The sequence below is a fragment of the Petaurus breviceps genome, unplaced genomic scaffold, assembly GCF_028583685.1.
Source record: "Petaurus breviceps papuanus isolate PSGF00001 unplaced genomic scaffold, PetGlider_PUasm1.0 91133, whole genome shotgun sequence".
In the NCBI taxonomy this organism is placed as follows: domain Eukaryota; kingdom Metazoa; phylum Chordata; class Mammalia; order Diprotodontia; family Petauridae; genus Petaurus; species Petaurus breviceps.
Genome location: NW_027187419.1, coordinates 16,668,379 through 16,690,454, shown reverse-complemented (window position 1 = coordinate 16,690,454; position 22,076 = coordinate 16,668,379).

Here is a 22,076-nt window from a genome sequence, read left to right as displayed (position 1 = left end):
TGGTTAGATTAGGAAAGGAGTAGTCACTGAAGAAGATTAGCCCCAGATTCGCTGAAGAATCTCAGACTAGGCTTGTTGTGTCATCTATTCAATAGGGTCATGGCTTTTATCATTCAAAAGAACTTTAGCAAATACTACTCAAGTCTCCTCAGCTTTTAGGGACTGACTCTAGACAACTGAAGCTTTCAAGGTTATGTAAGAGATTTGAGGTCATATTTTATGACTTTCAAATATCAAACAAGGCAGTTGTCACCCATGTGGTAGTTCTGTCATTTAGGCTCCATTTTTAGCTCACTGAATTAATCACAAAGAACAAAATAAAAATCAGCATGGAATACAGTTTCTGAATAGATTCTAATGATAACAATAATAACAGCAACAACAATAAAAATAACAACAGTAATAGTATTAATAATAGTGAAACAGCAAACAGATTTTTAATGTTTGCAAGATATTTTACATGTAAAATTTAATTTTTCATGCATAAACTACATTCTTATGATGCGGATGTTTTTATCATGCTCATTTTAGAGATGAGAGAATGGAGGTGTAGATCAGTTTTGACTTTGTCTAGTATCATATTAGAAAGTAACTGAAACAAGATTTGAGCCCAAGTCTTTCAGACCCTAAAGATAATATATATATATATATATATATATGTATATGTATATAAAATAGAGAAGATAGTAATAACAGAAGTTAGGAACATTTAATCTGAGGGAATTGTTACTCACGTCTGTTATCAACTTTGTTATGATATTTTTTTTAAATTATGAAAGATCATCTGTCTACATTCCTTAGGATTTTTAGTGAAAACTGGATTATCTAATAAATTAATTCATGCTAATATTATCTTTGAAACAGATGGAATTATCAACCAATGGTTCCTTAGAATTTTACTTGCTTTGAATGTAGATTATTTGAAAAGTGAGATAAAGGAGAGAAAGAAATATAGTTCAGTAAACAGAGTGATAGACTTGTAGTTTGGAAGACCTGAATCTAAATTAGCCTTCTGACACTTATTAACTTGGTTGTCATAAAGACTTCATAAGTCTCATTTTTCCTCACCTATAAACAAAATATTAATAGAAGTGCCTAACTTACAGGATTGAATGTGATAATGAAAATAAAAAACTTTGGAAAAATTAAATTGCTATGCAAATATCAATTATTTATTATTATACTGGATAATGTCAGATATCATGGACCCATTCATGTGAAAATACTGAGGTCTGTATTGGGGTACTCTTGAACTCTTTTCCTTAATGTAATGGGAATGTAAATTTTTAAGATCTTCCCTGCCCATAGGCTAAAGTGCACCTGGAGCCTGGGGTGGGAGGCTTGTTTTTCAGTAGATACTTTTTGATTGGCCAGTGGGTCCAGAAGGTTGTTACATCTCTGAGTCAGGAGAAGGCTATATAAGCCCTGATGTGTAGCGTTGTTTTGGGACTCACTTTGAGAAGTGTTCTGTGATTTGATCAGATGAAACTCTGGGAAGCTGTTGTTGAGAGTCTCCCGGCTTTGAAAAACCCAGATGTTCATTTGGTATGGATGTAATGGTTGGACAGTTTGGAACCTGTCTACTTGATCGGTTTCTCTGTCTTGATAATTCTGTCTGTGTATTCTGAAGTTCAGGGTGCTGACCTTTTTCCCCCGAACTAGGTAAATGATACATATTTGACTGATTAAAGTAAGCTTGTTAACCCATTTTGAGTTGCTTTCCTTTAACAAAGCAGATCTAAGAACCTGTCTTGGCAAGGACCCTGGGGACGCTGGAGTGCTTGCTGCTACACTTATTCTTTTTGAATGTGACTAGTACTAGCAGCTTTTTCCCTTCTTGCATTTACCAAAGTCTTATTACCATGACTTAAATAAGATCAAGTATAAGTCAAATATTCCTGCCTCTTTCTGATGCCTTAACACTCAGTCATCTTCTAATGATGGTTAATCCAAGATAGTATCCTGAACCCTCCAGGAATTTTCATACACATCTGCACTTAGAGGAGTTAGAGATAGATAGATAGATAGATAGATAGATAGATAGATAGATAGATAGATAGATAGATAGATAGACAGACAGACAGATAGAACTGTGTGTATATACACATAATGTGTATGTATATGAATGTGAGTGTGCATATATATATACATATGTCTACATTATCACATACTCATATCAATATCCTTATATCTTTATATCAAAGCACAGTCCCCAAAACAGCCATATTAACTCATTGTTTCCCATGACCCTATTCTAGATCACACAGACCTTATGATTGGAATGTCCTTAATTTCCTTTGTGGAGAAGACAAAGAGCATGCTTGAGGAAGGACAAAGTGTTTTGTTTTGGATGAAAGGAACTTGTAGGAAATTATTCTGGAAAGATCATTTAGGGACAAATTGTGAGGTTTTCTTTTTAAGTCAAGCAAAGGAATTTTCTCTTCCTATTGTGGAAATTTCAGAACTGATTGGAGAAGGGAAAAATATAGCTTTTAGATCATGTAGGAGGTGTCTCAAGTGAAGGACAGTGTAAAGTAGGTGGTTGGGGCTAAGATCACCAGAGATCAAGTATTGATTAACAGAATTGTAACTAGATTTTTTTTTTGATGCAGATCTTCCTCCCTGATGTGTAGAACACAGAGACCAAGCTGGGGGAAGGAGCAGGTGGCAGACAATGAGAGGGAATAAAGAGACACTTCATAGCTTCCTATATTGACTAATTATTCTTGTTAATTAGGTGAGAATCTCTGTTGTTTCCGTATTTTCAAAGGATGGTGAATACTGTCAGCTCTCCTCAACCTCTAAATTTGGCCTTGGGCACCCTGGTCACCCAACACTAGTTATGACTGTGCTCACTAGCCAGGAAGCATAAGTAACTATCAGGCAAACTGGTGGAGAAGCTCTTTCAGGATGACCTATTCAACATTCACTTCAGGCTTGCCCTATACCCAGAGAGGGAGGAAAGATAGGGCCTAATCAGTGATAACAAAGCTTAAGAACCCTGACGTTTTCCAAATCAAATGCAGTTAAACAGCCAAGACAGTTGGTGCTCAGGGGGAATTCTTTCTTTCCTCCTGGCTGCTGTTTAATCTTTTACTGGCAGCAGCAGGGACTAGGATGCAGATTCCATCTCCCTCATGTCTTTGGCCATTCCCAGGAGCAAGAGACATTGCCTCTTCTTAGTGGGTGAGAAATTGCTTCTGATTTGGGAAGACAGCCTCCTGGCAGGTTTGTCTTCCTACCCATGCAATAGTCACTCACCTAACCAGAAAGTTGGGGATGGATTTTATATTTCTTCAGTGCCCACAGGGTTCTGAGTACTATCGAGAGCATCCAGAATCACACTGACTGGCTATTATTTGAAATTCTTTACTTAAGTGATAGGAATTCATTTAAATACTTCCAGGTTCCCCAGTCATTCCTTGGTAGGAAATGGTTGTTAATTATTTATTAACAACTGAAACAGTTGGGCTTATAGGCAGACATAGGCCTAGGAAAACAGGCCACAGGGATACCAATTAGTTAATATGCCATACTAAACAACCAGTATGTTACCAAGCAGTGAGATGGACATAGCAGATAATCTTGTTCCAGCTTTCATTTGTAGGGTAATTTGAAAGATTATCCCTTGTGATGAGTGTGTGAGTGGCATAGCCTGTCCCAACCTCTTGTGTATTTCCCATAACATACTTCCTTTGGCATTCTATCCCTGCACAGTTAAATAGAGGCATTGATTTTGAAGCCACTTGAGGGCGAAAACTGTTGTCTTTTACTTTCTTTCAATAGACTTTCTATACTATCTTCAAGTTGTTTTAGTTGTGTGTTTGTTTGTTTGTTTGTTTGTTCTTGTTCCAGACCTATGCTTTCATTGGTGTAGGAAAGTCCCAGTGTGGAAACTTTCACCACCAGGGCAAATCCATGTGTAATTTCTAATCTTAGAAAATCCCCTAAAGTAAAATGTAGTTGAATGAGTATTCCATGTTCATATACCTCTCAATGTCAGAGAAATAACTTGAATCCAGAACTTTTTGACTGAAAAGTCAGCCCTCTATCCATTATTCCATATTATCTCTCTTAAAATATAATAAGCATTTGCATATTTGCTAAAATAACAGCAATAGTGATTGCAATGATAGATTAGATAGATAGATAGATAGATAGATAGATAGATAGATAGATAGATAGATAGATAGATAGATAGATAGATAGATAATGTCATAATTTATAGAGGCATCATGGAGTTATGGCTAGAGGTCTAGTCTAAAAGTCAGAAAGACACAACTTCAAATCCTACTTCTGATGTATCCTGACTGTGACTGCAGGCAAATTGCATGACATCTCAGGGCCCTGGGTAACACTCTAAGAGTATAAGTTTGTGGAGCGGGCACTGAACTGCTTTGCTAATGGGAAACCCCTAACTAGAAGTTCCTTATATGAATGAAATTGCAGGTCTAATCTCTATTCCTGCACATAAATGTAATTTATTAATTGTGTAAAGTGTTTTGCATATTATTTTTAATCACACAAAAAAATTGTGAAGTCGATACCACAGATAACATTTTACAGATGAGAAAACTGAGACTTATAGAAAACAAATGATTTGTTTATAGCAATACATTTAGTGTCAGATGCAGAATATGGACCTAGGTCTTCCTTTCAAGTTCAGGGTGCCATTTGCTTTGCCAAACTGCCTCTCCAATTGAATTGACCGCAGCTTATATTTTTCAAATGATGTTCAGAAACAATCAACAATATAGGATCATAGATTTAAGGTAGGAGAGAATTTAAAGATTTTCTGTTACAACCTTTTCATTTTATATATAAAGAAGCTGAGTTCAATTGACTTGGCCAAGATCATACAGAAAAATACTCTTTGGCCTGGTACTTGAACACAGGTTATATGATTCCAAAGTCACCACTCCTTCCACAGCAATATATTGCCTCTTTCAAATGAGATAATTTTTGTAAAGGACTTAGCACGATTCCTGGCACAGAGTAAGCACTTGATAAATGCCTCCCCACTTCCCTATCCCCAAACCCCATCATAAAAACTTTGCCTTCACAGAAACCTCATAGATAATTTCCTTTAACTATATGACTTTAGAAAGATGAGAAAACTAGACCTTACTTTACTATTTACCCAAAAGTCCTTCATTTTTGCCATTTTTCTTAGTTAAACAGGAGGGTAGATATCTAGTCCTTAGCCAAATGTCTGGGAGTGTGTACTTACTCATATTCTCTTATAGATCTGAGGTTAATTCAGGACAGAAGGGCCTGAAGAATACTGCTTTATAAAATGAACTCATGTTTCAGCCAATTCTCCAAGTCTACCATATAGTCACCAAATATAATTTTAAAAACGTGTATCAATGTGAAGCTTCTTTAGTACCAGAGAATAGTAAAATTCATTCACAAACACATTACAATTGACTTTGATATAGGACACATTCTTTATTTTGTGGCCTTGACTTAATATCTCTTGGGATTTACAATAGACATTTTTAAAAATTTTGTGCATAATCAAGAAAGCAGAAAGGCAAGCCCAATTAATTACAGTTAACAAGTTGGACCCCAGGGCACAGCCAAGCTGATATTTTTTCCTGGTCCAGATTTTTATAGCAGATGAGTGATGTAAGGGAGAAAGTGATTCTCCACATAATGTCACCAGACCCCAAATAGATCACAATGATCTAGTTCAGTCCAGAGTAAATGCACACACATTTGCTGAAGGAAGACAGGAGAACACTTAGCTAGAGGGGAGTTTATGGATCAAGACACAACTAATGGAGTCATTTATTCTGATATCAGCTGCCTGAGGTTTAAAAAGTTTTATGCTCTTACATCCCCAAATTCTGGATGAAAGATGTATCACCATCAAACCTTTGCCCCAAACAAGATATGTGATACGTTTAGAAAACTCTAAGATCTTGGCAGGAATGCAATAATTCAAAATTCACCAGCTAGAAAAGAAAGATAAACCATGACTTCATGAACCTAATAAAAAAGAAATGAAAAGTTGGATGGGATAATCTCTCTGCTGAGAATCCTATATTTTTTACCTCATCAGTAAATGCAAAAATAAATTATCCTTCCATTATTTTTTACAAACACATAAAGAAGAAAGGAAATTATTGCTTGTGGTTTCCCTCTTGTGTCATCGATGGGAAAGTGCCCCACTTTAATGGAAAGCTGCCTACAATTTGCAATGGAGGTTTGTTGTGTGTATGAGTGTGTGTATATTTTATTGTTGTTCTATGGAGCTAAGAAATCAAAACTTAGGCTGTTTCTGAAAATGATATGTTAAATGAATCAACACTATGGATGCTGGCCTCAATTGTATAATACAATAAAGAGTAACCAGATATGTTGTCCTAAGGAGAAAAAGAAGACAGGGAGGATATCTTCCCTGCAATTCTTTAATCCTTCTTTTAAATTGTTATATGAAGAACCTGCATGGTGCCAGAAAGACAAGAGTTTTAATCCTGCCTATAACTTAAACTGGCTATATGACCCCAGAGAAGTCACTTAACCTCTAAACTTCCTCTACAACACTCAATGACTACAAATTATAGGTTAGTTGCTGACCTTAGAATTTGGAAGGGATACTGCCCTCTAAGCTCCCCATACATTCAGAATTAAGGAATCCCACTTGCTACACTTTCCCCCTGTCAAAAATAGTTTTATTAGAGGAAACCCTGAATTCAAGTTCACTGGGACACACATTGGCTGGTTGATCCTGAATTTATCATTCAACCTCTCAATGTCCCAGACTACTTTCTAAGTCTATAAAGTACAAATGATTTCCTGATCTCCATAAACAAATGAAGGTTCTGTACCAGAACTTTACTTCTCCATTAAAATCACATGCACACGCACGCACACACACACACATGCAGTAATATGTTATAATCATTCAACTGGATTAAATATCCTTGACATTAAGTCATTCATAGGATAAATTGCCACCATTAAATGACTGCAAAATTATTGAAAGTAATTTGCATAGAGATGATACTGAGGAAAGAAGTTGGACTGTGTCATTGTGCTTTGAGGTTCACAGAGCCTTGTCCTCACTTTTATAACACAAATACAAATACAATGTAGCATTGCTTTTAGTTCTATCTCAAATGAAGTATATTTTCCCATGACATGAATTACCAATTATGGAAACTTTACTATCTTAACTGTGAATAAGAACATAGAAACACTCATCTCAGACATTCAAATAAGAAACTGAATGGTTAGGACATTCTGTAATGAAACAATCAGGTACCTTTTAATGTATGCCTGGCATTAACACTTTACATTTCCTAATTGGTTTGTTGCTAATACCATGTAAGATTTGTTGCTAATAAATATGGTCTTAGAAGAGTATACATGACTTTTCCTCTTCATTTGCTGACATGAGAAGGAACTTATCAAAGTACATCAGTATCTAACTAAACAATGAAATTATCTCATGTGTTTCTCATGTTAAGAAACATTGTTGAAATTAGAGAGTAGGACTGTTCCTACTTCCTCCCTCACTGAAAATGATACCTGCTCTCATCAGAAACAATGAAGCTTGTGTACAGTCATGGGAATACTTATCCTTTAATGAAGGGAAGAGGGTGTATTATCTCATACTCTTTGACTAGTTATATTCCTCACCCTAGCAGTCTTAGTGAAAAATAAAAAGTACTTACAGATTAGACTGCAGCCCATGTCTGCAACTTCAATCATGAGGAGCAAACGAAATACTCAATGTATATTATGAATCAGATATGGGGCAGGTATTTATTTCCTTCTCATAAAGGAAATATGAGAGGATAAAAAAAGACATGGCAAATATTACCAGGACTACTTAAGATAAGATATAGAAACTTAACTTTTCCCCCAACCTATTCATTTATTTTGAAATGCACTTATTTAATGTCCTTCCCATTGCCCTTTTTCCTATTTTAGGCACACAAACAAAACAAAAATAAAACATTCATTATATGCATGTTTATACATAGTCCAACAAAACAAATTCCACATTACTCATGCCTGGAAATATCTGCATTTTAAAGTAATCACCTCTGTGATATTAGGGGATAAGTGTTTTGGAATGTTTTAAACTTTTGTTGTGTTTCTTTAAATATTCTATACCTTTATAGATTAATTTCTTTTCCTGAGATGTCTCCAGTAACAAAAGACGGCTGTAGCACCTCTTATTTTTTAATTAACATAAATTTATTTTTTCACCTTCCCATCCAATGAAAAAAGGAAAGAAAAAATATATAGACACACAAAATAATTATCTCAATGACTTTATGTATTATGTATGATATATGTATATGTATGTATGTATATCTGAACCCTAAATCCATTGACTCAGTCATGGATAACATGTTTCATCATAGTTTCTCTATAATCAAGAATTGTCACTATAAATCATTTTTTTTTACTTTTTTCAGAATTGCTTGATTTTATATTGTAATTTAATTTTTCCTGTTTCTACTTATTTTATCAGCATATGAAAAGTCTTCAAAATTATTCACTTTTGTAATATTGACATTATAGTATAAAATGTTCTTTATACTTTATGTACTTTATTCTGCACTAGTTCTTATATCTTTCCATACCTTTTTAAAATACTCTATTTCCACATCTATTGCAGCAAAATAGTACCCAATTACAATTATATACCACAAATTGTTTGGCCACTGTGCATTTGATATGTCTCCTTATTTTCCAGTTTGGTACCATTGCAAAAAGAAGTACTATACTTTTTTTGGACATAAAGGACATTTTTCTGTTTCTTCAGTTCTGGAGTGGCATAACAGGGTTAAATGACCTGTACTCTTTAGAACTTTTTATTTATTACTAAAATTACCTAAAAGATAAATGTACCTGTTAACACCTCCACAATAATATGTCTGTTTTGCTTTAGATACTGGAATATTTATGAAATAATAATAAGCATGGGGCAGCTATGTGGCACAATGAATAGAACACCCACCCTGGTGTCAGGAGGACCTGAGTTCAGATCAGACTCCAGACATTTGGCACACTTACTAGCTGTGCGACCTTGGGCAAGTCACTTAACCCCAATTTCTTACCTCCCCCCTCCACAAAACAAGCAAATAAACAAAAAGAAATAATAATAAACATAAAGTCCACTATAATAACCTCCTCAATTTCCAATTATTTAATTAGGAGTTATTTGAAGATTTTTTCCTTATGCCTCTAAATATGCTAGGTTGCTTCCTTTGAGAGCTGTCTCATCTTTAGACTATTTATAAATTGGCAATGGGTTCATTTGTATAAATTTGAATCAGTTTCATATATTAGAAAAAAGATCTTTATCAGAGAAATGAGGGAAATACTTTTTCCCAATTTATATATATAAATAAATATATATACTATATAATATGAATAATATAATATGTATATAAATATATATCCCAAATATATATATATGTATATATAAACTACTACTTTGTTTTTGCAGGTTTCCTGCTTATCTTTCCCAAAAATCAGTCTATTTTCTTTTTTAAAAATCTAGGGCCAAATTATTTTAATTTCTGCTGCTTTCTAGTAGAGTTTGAGATTTGACACTGATAAACTTGCTCTCCACTTTTTCTTTTTAACATTACTCTGGATATTTAAAAAAAAACTTTTATTTCTCTAGAAGCAAAATATCTATTCATTATGATTTTCTCCATATCTATGAAATGTTTCTTTGGTATTTTAAATGAAACATTACTGAGCAAGTAAATTAATTAGGTAACACTGTCTTTTTTATATTGTCTCATACTTCCTCGGAGTAATTAATGTTTCTCTAATAACTTAGGTCTATCTCTCTGCAAAGATTTTTTTTGTAGTGAGATTAATGCATTTCTTAATGCATTACCAGATATTTCAGATTTTCTCTAGTTATTCTGAATGGAGTTTCTCTTTCTAAATCTTCCTGCTGAGTTTTATTGATAACATATTAGTATACTGATTACTTATGTAGATTTATTTTATCTGTAAATGTATTCTTTCAATTAATTTTGGTTGACTAGGGCTTCCTAGCTAAATCATCATATTATTTTGAAAAAGTGAAAATTGTGTCATCTCTGACCAAGCCTTATTCTTTTAATTTTACTTTGTTATTGAAAGGTAACATTTGCATCACTGTATTAAATTGTAGTACTGATAAAGGGCATCCATGATATTACCTGATTTTATTGAGAAAGCCTCTAACTTTTTCTCCAGTGTGCATATTGTTTGCTATTGAATTTACATTTTGACAAAAATCTACTTTATTAAGAAAAGTTTCATTCCTTCCTATTCTAGATTTGTTACTAGATTTCCTCTAAAGTCTTAGAACATTTGGAGGGTTATAGTACATGAAGTGACAGTAAGAACATTGGAAAAGGAGTAAAGGATCAGATTATTTCTTTGTTAATCAGTATATTTTATATTTTGTAAATATTCATACGTTTTCTCTGAATTACTGTTTGTTTAGTAAAGAAGTAGTCAAAATATTTTCTGACAATTTATTTAATTTTCTCTTCAATTATTGTCTGTTCCCATTTTTGATATGAACAATTAAGTTTTCCCTTTTTTTTGTAGACAATCAGTGTTAAGTGACTTAGCCAGGGTCTCACAGCTAGTATGTTAGGCAGGATTTGTACTCAGGTTCTCCTGTCTCCAGGGCTGGTGCTCTTTCCACTGTACCACCCAGCTGCTCCTTCCCCTTTCTTTTTAAAAATAAGATTAGGTGTTTATCTCTTTTATCAGTTTTACTTTTTAAAATAAAAAACTAATTTTATCCATCAATTCAATGTTTTTTTGCATTCAATTTCATTAATTTCTACCTTAATTTTCATGTCTACATTTTGGATATTTTTTATTGCTGTTAAAGTTAATATTATTGTTTTTGTTTGTTTTGGAATGCATGCTCAATGTATTGATGTATTCTTTGGGGTTTGGTCACTCTGGTTTGTAATGGTAATGTAATTTTGAATTTGAAGATCCCTTTGTGTTGGCAAAGGTAGCAGGTACTTAGCACTTAGTAACTGATCAAGCCTCTATTAGGGAAACAGAAGGTATGAACTCCTGTCTCTTGTTACTGATGTAACAGGAAGTGGTTGGCTGAAACAGGAAGCTAATGCTGTATGTATATAAGGAAAACCGCCAGAGAGGCACAGTCAGAATTTTTTGAGACCAAAATCTGGTGGCAGAGCAGCTACAGAAAAATGGAGAACTGAGCCAGAATTTCCTGAGAACTTTTGGTGGTGGAGCTTCTTCTGTACAGTATCCAAGGAGCCAGGAGCCTAAGAGCCCAGAGCCCAGGAGCAGGAGCACAGGTGACTGATGAAGCATGACTTGGATGCTGAGACTTTGTTTGTGGTTTGGTTGAGCCTTGAATTCCCTGGAGCAGAAATGGTGAGGGATCTGACATAGACCATGAACTTCAGTGTGGAGTAGGACCTACCCAGAGATCTGGACATGGAACTGGGAGATGTCTGCCAGTGAACCCAGGTGACAGTCTGGTGAATCCAGGTAGAATCTGGGACCATGGAAGGGGATCCAGGGAATCTGAGAACAGGCCCCAAGTGAAGATGAAAAGACCTCTTCTTGGGTACTGAGTAATTATGGTTTACTAGTGACCTAAGGGGTGGAGGGTTTTGTGTATGATACTTAGTAATTGATTGAAGAACAAGTGACTGATTTGAGTTAATCAAGACTTTGCCCCAAGAGTGGGAGACTTTGACTATTGTACTTTGAGACTACTGATAAGTGACTGATTGAGTTAACTTAGTTGCCCCATGAGTGGAAGACTTTGACTATTGTACTTTGAGACTATGTTGTGAATATTAATATTGTGATTTTCTGTGATAACTTGCAATATTGCTGTATCTTGATTTTCTGTGAAAGTTTTGCTTTTATTTGTTATGGAATAAATAGAGTGATCACTGTACTGTGTAATCAGAATCTTAAAAGCTATTCACAGTAGCATTCTTCTGGAAAGCTGCTTGTGCATGGCATTACATGGTTATGAGCTTCAGTCCCAATTTTCTTGTTTTAATTTGGTTGACTTGTGTATCACAAGAGCCTTCAATTGTGCATCATACCTATTAGGTACTTGATAAGTGCTTAATAAATTGAATTTAAAAAAAAGTTTGTGTATTTGTAAATGAGAATGAAAGATTCACTGGTCAGCTGAAAACCTGGCCAGACCGAACTCTCCAGATAAAATTTGCTTTTTTGCCTAGATGGCCATTAGTATCTTTCCAAATTTTTAGATTTTCTTTGTCTATGAAAATTGTCTAACAACATAGAGACTATTTTATTTAAAAACAGAAAAAATAGCAATATTACCATTTGATATGAAAGAAACAAATTGATAATTGGTCATTAACCGGGTTTCAAAAAATAATATAAAATTTATTAATTTAATAAAACTAAAACTAATTTCTAAAATAGTAAATTAACTCCATAGATTCACACAATCCAGTGAAGGCTGGGAATGCAGTAGATGACCTTGAAATCTTTGATGTCTGACTAAGCTCTAAGCTCTTCATAATGCCTGCATAACCCTCTTTGATTGCCACTGGAACAAATTGTTCTCATCATCCCATTCCACCAGGAAAGTCTTCACATACTTGGAGTAGCAATGACCCTAACTTACCAAAAGGACATGTTTTAAGTATGCTAATTGCCCTGGATTAGGTTATTATAATGGCAAGCAAAGAAGTACTTAAAATATTGTTTCAGCTATTTGATTAACACCTTCAATTCAAGGTTCTTTTGAGCCTTGCTTATGGTTGTATCAAGTCTTTGTTGAAAAGCAGAACTTGTGAACCTCACAAATAGTGAACTCTAGAACTTGTGAACTCCTGTTGCATCAGCAACAGGAAGGGGAGGATTTGAGGACCATATATAAGGAGAGGCCCAGACTGGAGAGAGCAGAAGTGAGACCTGAGCAAAACTGAGAAGAACTGAGAAGACAGAAGAACTAAGAAGATAACTCTTGTGCTGGCAGAGCTGAGAAGGGGAAAACTTGTGGTATCCCAGCAGTCTATGTTGGTCTGTCCTGTCTTTGTCAATTGTTGTCTGTGATACTTTGTACAAAAGCCCTGGGACATTACTGAAAGCCCTGAAAGAGGATTTTCTGGTTGTGTGTTTACAGAATTCCTGGAGGAGGCTTTCAGAGGTCCTAGGACTTGACTTATAATTTGTGTTTACCTCTTGGAACTTGTTTGTGGGTCTGTGATGAAAGAATCCACCATTCACCTCCTGAAAAAGATCCCAAAAAGAAAACTCCTAGAAATATTATAACCAGGTTCCAGAGTTCATAGATCAAGGCAAAAATACTACAAGCAGCCAGGAAGAAACAATTTGAATATTGTGGAAACACAATCAGGATAACACAGGACCTGGCAGCTTCTATATTAGGGGATTGAATGACTTGGTACATGATATTCTGGAGGTCAAAGGAGCTGGGATTAAAACCAAGAATCACCTTCCCAGCAAAACTGAGTATCATGTTTCAGGGGAAAATATGGACATTCAGTGGAACAGAGGACTTTCAAGCATTCTTGATGAAAAAACAGAGTTGAATAGAAAATTTGACATTCAGATACAAGAAGAAAGAGAAGCATGAGAAGGTAAACAGGGAAAAGAAATCATAAGGAACTTATCAAAATTTAACTATTTACATTCCTACATAGAAAAATGATCATTGTAACTTATAAAACTTTTCTCGGTATAAGAATAGTTGAAAGGAATAGTAATACACACACACATACATATGTCTATATAGGAGGGTATATGGGCATATGAATACATATGTGAGTATGTGTATATATGTGCACAGGTACACATAGACAGAGGGAACAGGACCAATTTAATGGGAAGGGATGATAGTTAAAAGATGAAATTAAGAGGAGAGATGAATATAATGAGAGGAGATGGGGAGAGACAAAATGGGGTAAATTATCTCTTATAGAAGAAGCAAGGGAAAACTGTTACATTGGAGGGGAAGATCAGGAAGGAAAAAAGGAATGGATCAATCTTATTCTCCTTGAATTTAGCTTAGGGAGGGAATTACATACATACTAAATAGGGTATCTCACACTACAGGAGAGTAAGGGGAAAGGAGATGAGAGGGGGGATGATGGAAGGGAGGCCAGGCTTGGGGTTAGAAAAGTTGGAAGCACCCACTTTAGAAAAGGGACAGGATCAAAGTAGAGAAAAGAACAAGTGGGGGTGGGATAGGATGGAGGGAAATATAGTCAGTCTTTCACAATAAAACTACTATGGAAATGTTTTGCATAGCTACACATGTACAACCTATATTGAATTTGCTTATCTTCCCAGTAATGGTGGGTGACAAGGGAGGTAGTGAAAGAACCTGGAATTCAAAGGTTTAAAATCAAATGTTTAAAATATATAGTATTGTCATATTTTATTATTATCATTATTTTACATGTAACTGGAAAATATGATATACAGGCACTGGGGCATAGAGTTCCAATGTGCCCTACTGGAAAGTCAGAGGGGGTATGGGGAAAGATATGGGAAAGAACAAATTGGGGGAGGGGATATTCAGTGGGATTGCTGTTTTGGGGTGGTGGGTAGAGGAAAAAATTGGGAAAAATTTGTAACTCAAAACATTGTGGAAATGGATGATGTAAAGTAAAAAATAAAAAAGAGAAAAAATAAAACAAAACAAACAAAAAATAATAAAATTAGGTGACTACTTTGGTGAAAACTACATGGCCACTTTAGACATAAAATCCTATGTCATAACACCGTGCATGCTGTACTTTGTTTTCTGTCAATGTTTTGTCTTAGTTTATTATTGAATAGAGAGTTGACTATAGTATGTTATCAGAACTTTGAAGCTGTTCCCAGCAGAAGTCTTCTGGGAAGCTGCTTGTGCTTGGCTTTACATCATGTGCCATGTTGGTGTACTGAGGTGTGACTGCTATGCATACCACAGCTTCTTGGAGCCACATGTGAGAGTTGGGTGAAGGTAGACACAAAAGTGGATGGACAACAGTAAAAAGTGCTCAGCCAGTCCTCACATCAGAGTTGTTAGTCTTCCCTAAGTACCAAATATACCCCATGCAGACAGAGCTAGTGCAAAGGAAGAGAGATGGGAAATAGTATATCTTGTATGAGGCATGAGTAAGAAGAAAATGCATGTTAGAAAATTCATGCTTGTAATGTTGATGCACCACAACCATGAATTTTCACTAACCACAGTGAACTATATCACAAGACTGCAATCACAAAAACATTTTGTTGCTGAATCAGAAATAGAAAGGTTGATCATTGAATGGGTTACATATTCTGTATATTGATACAGAAGTAAACGAGCACAACAAACTTGTTTTTTTAATAAACTAAAAAATCTAGCTATTAGGAGCAAGGACTCATTGTTTGAAAAAAAAGTTATTAAAAAAAAGCTATTGGGAAAACTGGAAAGTAGTGTCACAGAAACTAGACATAGGTCAACATATCACACTCTAACCCAATATAAAATTTAAATGGGTACATGATATAGATAAAAAGTGATATTATAAATAAATAATAGGAACAATAAAGAAATTATCTGTTAGAACTATGACTACAAAAGCTCTCTCTCTGTATCTCTCCCTTTCCATTTCCCTGTTGATCTCCCTCTTCCTTTCCTTGTCTCTCTCTCTCTCTCTCTCTCTCTCTCTCTCTCTCTCTCTCTCTCTCATTCAATAAAAGTAAGTTCACAATATAATTAGCTATTCTTTATATTATTATCACGAATAATAGAAGACTTGGCCTTAGTCACAGTTTACACACAGGACAGGCTAGGATATTAGGAGTATTTGAAATGTATGGCTAGGGGGTTTCCATTCAAGTCCCTGTTCTGATGCCTTATTTTGGCATGCTTATTAAGACTCTGTCTGGGAAGGCTCTGCTAGTTTCCTTCCAAGGTGTAAAAGGTGTCAAACATAATGATGGACTGAGTGTTCCTGTCTGACAACCCAGAGATGGCTTCATGGTTTTAAAGAGGTTCATCATCAGGAGACTAGAGGCTAGACTCTGAACCTTTTTTGGACCATGGTAGATATTGTGAATTATATTGGCAGAGGCATTTCAAATCAATGAAATATGAATCTTTTGAAGTGTTGGTATGTTGAATAGGGTAGTACTCTTCTGTGTTGCTGAATTGGGTCTCCCCCTCCATGTTTGAATTTATGTTTTAATTAAAGGGGCCATATTAAAGAGTCCTATTTACTGAATGGCTGTTACCTCACCCAAAGTGAGAACTTGAAAAGACCTTAGCTTAAAAGAGTCATGGTCTCTCACTTCATTCTTGGCTATCTCCAGTAGTCCCAATCAATATCTGGCCACTGGACCCAGATGTATCTGGAGGAGAAAATGAGGCTGGTGACTTTGCACAACTCTCCATCACAAAAAATCAAAGTCAATTGAAAGTCATTTCATCATTTCCCTGATGTCATGGCCTTCCTTGAGAACAAAGGACAAACACAACCACAACAACAATCTAATCTATAGATTCAGAGATACATAAAAATCTATAAATATAGAGAATTTATATTAGAGAAATTAATTGTTTATTATTCATATTATTTACTTATAATATCACACTTCTGTCTATATCATGTACCCATTTTAATTTTATATTGGGGTAGAGTGTAACATGTTAGTCTATGACTAGTTTCTGTGAAACTACCTTCTAGTCTTCCCATTAGCTGTTTTTTTTTTATTTTATGTTTTGGTCAAATAGTGAGTCCTTCCTCCTAATAGCTAGATTTTTGAGTTTATTTTAAAGAAAACAACAAGTTTGTTGTGCTCATTTGCTTCTGTATATTGATACCTAATCCATTCACTAATCAACATTTCTACTTCTGATTCAGCACCAAAATGTTTTCATTTCATTCACAGCCTTGTATTATAGTTTGAGAAATAGTATGATTTCCCCTTTTTTTCAGTAATTCCATTGATATTCTTGACATTTTTGTTCCTGCAAATCAATTTTATTAATTTTCTAGCTTACAAATTAATTCTTTGTTAGTTTCATTGTCATACCACTGAATATGTAAATTCATTTAGGTAGTATTGTCATTTTTTATCATATTGGCTCAGTCTACTCAATAAGAAATTAACATTTTCCCAATTATTTGGATTTGTATTTATATGAAGAATGTTTAGTAATTGTGATCACATAGTTCTTGTGTGTATCTTGGCAGATAGACTGCCAAGTATTTTGCACTCTCTGTTGTTTTTTTAAATTAATTTTTTTTCTATCAATTCCCTGTGGATTTTGCTGGTGAAATATGTAAATGTTGGTGGTTGTTTGGCTTTGTTTTGTGTTCTACAAATTTGCTGAACTATTTTATCATTTTGATTAGTTTTTTTAGCTGACTCTATAGGGATCTCTTAGTAAACTAACATATCAACTGCAAGAATGATAGATTCATTTCCTCATTGCCTAAGCACATTTCTTCAATGTCTATTTTCATTTGATTATTGCTAGCATTTCTAGTGCAATACTAAATAGTAATAATGATAATTGACATTCTTGTTTCACCCCTGTTCTTTTTAGAAAATATTTTAGCTTACCCTTACTAGCATTACTGCTAGTCCTCAGTTTTAGATAGAAACTACTTAACATTTTAGTGAAAATTCCATTTAATCTTATGTTTTCAAGTGTTTTTAGTAGGAATGTGTTTTGCAATTTTTCAAATATTTTTCTATATCTGTTGAAGCAATCATGTGACTCTTGCTGTTTTTTATTTTGTTGTTGTTGTTGTTTTGCTAAGATGGTCAGTGAAACTTATAGTTTCCTAACATGGAACCATCCTGAAATTCCTGATATAAATCCAACCTGATCATAATGTATGATGTTTGTTTTGAGATATTGCTATAATCTCCTTTCTAGTACTTAAATGACAAATTTTAAATCAATATTCATTGGGAAAATAGGTCTATAGTTTTCTTTTCTTTTTTTTTTTACTCTTCTTAAGTTTAGCTATCAAGTCTATATTTGTGGTAGAGGAGCAGCCAAGATGGCAGAATACAGGCAAAGAATTATCTGAGTTCTTCCCCAAATCCCTCCAAATACTTTTAAATAATATGAACAAATTCCAGAAATTCAGAACCCACAAAATGACAGAATGAAACAATGTTCTATCCTAAAACAACTTGGGGTGTTGGCAGGAATGTTTGTTGCAACAGAGTGAGACAAAAGCTCAACCCAGCACAGACTATGCTAGCACAGACTGGCCCCAGAAAACCAGGAGTAGATCTTGGGGCAATTGAATGACTGGTAGCAGTGGCAGTTTCCAGAACTCTCAACCCACAAACTTCAAAGGCAATTTAGAAGGTCAGTGGGAAAGGTCTGTTTCATCTGGGTGAAAGTAGAGCATAGTCCAGTGCAGGCTGTACCAGCTCAGACTGGGCCCCAGCAAACCAGGAGCAGGTTTTGTTAGTCTCTGAATCAGCAGAAGATGTGGTTACTTCTGGAGCTCTCAGCCAACAAATGGTAAGGGAGTTGAACAACTTGTCAGAAGGAGATTACAGAATTTCCTTTGCTGGCCATGGGCAGAACTCTGTTGCTTTGCCCATACTTGGATACAGGTCTTAGTCCTGGGAGTCAGTCCTGGGGTAAGAGGGAGCACTGGCATAGCAGAGGTTGTGGCAGCAATGAAGAGGGAACTTTACTCAGTTTCAGGGAAGAAAAGAATGCTTGTGGTCACTTACAGACCAGAGATCAGGCCAGGAAAGGAATAAACACTCATCCTTAGATCATACCACCTTAGAAGAAGTGAAAACTTACAGGTCCCTAGAAGTATCTGAAAATAGCTACACAAAACCCTTGAAGCCTGGAATAGTGTACTTTTCAACCTGGAAGCAGATCTCTATTTTAACAAAGAGGTAAAAGTCAAGTAATAGGATGGGAAAATGCACAAAGAATAGAAAAAAGTTCTTACCATAGAAAGTTCCTATGGTGACAAGAAAGATCAAAACACACAATCAGAAGAAGATAGCAAAGTCAAAGTTCCCAGACCCAAAGCCTAGAAGAAATTAAAATGAAATTATACTTAGACCATTAAAAAGCTCAAAAAATATTTTGAAAATCAAGTAAAGGAAGTAGAGAAAAAACTGGGAGGAAAATTAGAGTAAAGGAAAAAATTATAAAAAAAATAACTTGGTAAAGGTGACAAAAAATTTACTGAAGAAAATAACACCTTAAGGGAGGCTAGGTGATGCAATGAGTAAAGCACCGTGTAGGGAGTTAGGAGAACCTGAGTTCAATTCTGGCCTCAGACACTTAACACATACACACACACACACACACACACACACACACACACACACACCCACACACACACACTAGCCGTGTAACTTTGGGCAAGTTACTTAGCCCCAATTGCCCTCCAAAAGGCAAAAAACCAAAACAAACAAACAAAAAAAAAAAACCTTAAAAAAAGACTAGGCCAAATGGCAAAAGAGATCCAAAAAGCCACTGAGGAGAACAAAGCCTTAAAAAACCAAATTCACCAAATGGATAAAGATATTTCCTAAATCTCACTGAAGAAAAAGATTCCTTAAAAAATAGAATGGAAGAGATGGAAGGTAATGATGTTATGAAAATCAGCACTCAGAAAAAGAAATTGAACAAGCCATCAGTCAACTCCCTAGGAAAAAATCTCCAGGCCCAGATGGATTTACTAGTGAATTCTATCAAACTTTTAAAGAACAATTGTTTCCAATACTCTACAAACTATTTGGGAAAATTAGTGAAGAAGGGGTCCTAACAAATTCTTTTTATGACGTAAATATGGTACTGATACCTAAATCAGGAAGAGATAAAACAGAGAATGAAAATTATAGACCAATCTCCCTCATGAATATAGATGCAAAAATTTTAAATAAAATATTAGCAAAAAGACTACAGCAACTTATCTCAAGAATAATACACTTTGATCAGGTAGGATTTGTTCCAGGAATGCAAGGATGGTTTAATATTAGGAAAACCATCAGCATAATTGAGCATATCAACAATAAAACTAGCAGAAACTGCATCATCATCTCAATACATGCAGAAAAGGCTTTTGACAAAATACAACATCCATTCCTATTAAAAACACTAGAAAGTATAGGAATAAATGGAGCCTTCCTTAAAATAGAAGGTAGCATCTATTTACAGCCATCAGCAAGAATTATATGTAATGGGGAGAAGCTAGAAGCATTTCCCATAAGATCAAGTGTGAAACAAGGGTGTGCACTATCACCCCTCTTATTCAATCTGGTACTGGAAATTTTAGCAGTAGCAATTAGAGAAGAAAAAGAAATCCAAGGAATCAAATTAGGCAAAGAAGAGACCAAGCTATCACTCTTTGCAGATGATATGATGATATACTTAGAGAATCCTAGAGAATCAAGTAAAAAAAAAAACACTTGAGACTATAAATAAATTTGGCAAAGTTGCAGGATATAAAATAAACCCACATAAATCCTTGGCATTCCTATATATTTCCAATGAAATTCAACAGCAAGAGATAGAAAGAGAAATCCTATTTAAAGTTACTGTAGACATTATAAAATATTTGGGAATATACCTGCCAAAACAATCCCAGGCCCTATATGACCACAACTACAAAACACTTTTCACACAAATAAAGTCAGATCAAACTAATTGAAAAAATATCAATTGCTCTTGGCTGGGTCGAGCTAATATAATAAAAATGACAATTTTACCTAAATGATATATTTAGTGCCATACCAATTAGTTTACCAAAAAACTACTTCATAGAGCTAGGAAAAATAGTAACAAAATTCATTTGGCAGAATAAATGGTCCAGAATATCAAGGGGATTAATGAAAAGAAATGCTAGGGAAGGTGGACTAGCTATACCAGATTTCAGTCTGTATTATAAAGCAGCAGTCATCAAAACTACTTGGTACTGGCTGAGGAATAGAGGAGTGGATCAATGGAATAGATTAGGCACATGAGACTCAGAAGTCAATGACTATAGTAATCTATTGTTTGATAAACTGAAAGACATCAGTTTTTGGGATAAGAACTCACTATTTGACAAAAACTGCTGGGAAAACTAGAATATAATATGGCGGAAACTGGGCATAGACCATTATCTAACACCATATACCAAAATCAAGTATAAATGGTTGCATGATCTAGGTATAAAGGTTGATACTGTAAGCAGTCTTGGAAAACAAGGAATATTTTACCTGTCAGATTTGTGGAGAAGGAAAGACTTTATGACTAAACATGAATTAAAGAGCATTATAAAATGTAAAATGGATAATTTTGACTACATGAAATTGAAAAGCCTCTGTTTAAACAAAGCCAATGTAACCAAGATTAAGAGGGAGGTGGGAAATTGGGACAGACTTTTTCCAACCTATATCTCTGACAAAGGACTCATTTCTAAAATATATAAAGAATTGAGTCAAATCTATAAGAATACATGTTATTTTCCAATTGATAAATGGTCAAAGGATATGAACAGACAATTTTCAGAGACAGAAATTAAATATATCTATAAGCACATGAAAAAATGCTCTAAATCACTACTGATTAGAGAAATGCAAATCAAAACAACTTTGAGGTACCACATCTCACCAGTCAGATTGGCTAAGATGACAAAACAGGAAAATAACAAGTGCTGTAGAGGATGTGGGCAAATAGGAAACTAATGCATTGTTGGTGGAGTTGAGAACTGATACAGCCTTTCTGGAGAGCAATCTGGAATTATGCCCAAAGGGCTATAAATACTTTCATATCCTTTGACCCAGCAATACCACTCCTAGGGTTATATACCAAAGAGATCATAGAAGTGGGAGGAAGACCCATATGTACAAAAATGTTTATAGCAGCTCTCTTTGTCGTGGCAAAGAATTGGAAATTAAGGGGGTGCCCATCAATTGGGGAATGGCTGAACAAGTTGTGGTATATGCATGTCATGGAATACTATTGTGCTATAAGAAATGAGGAGCAGATGGACTTCATATTTACCTGGAGAGGCTTATACAAAATGATGCTGAGTGAGAAGAGTAGAAACAGGAGAAACTTGTACACAAGT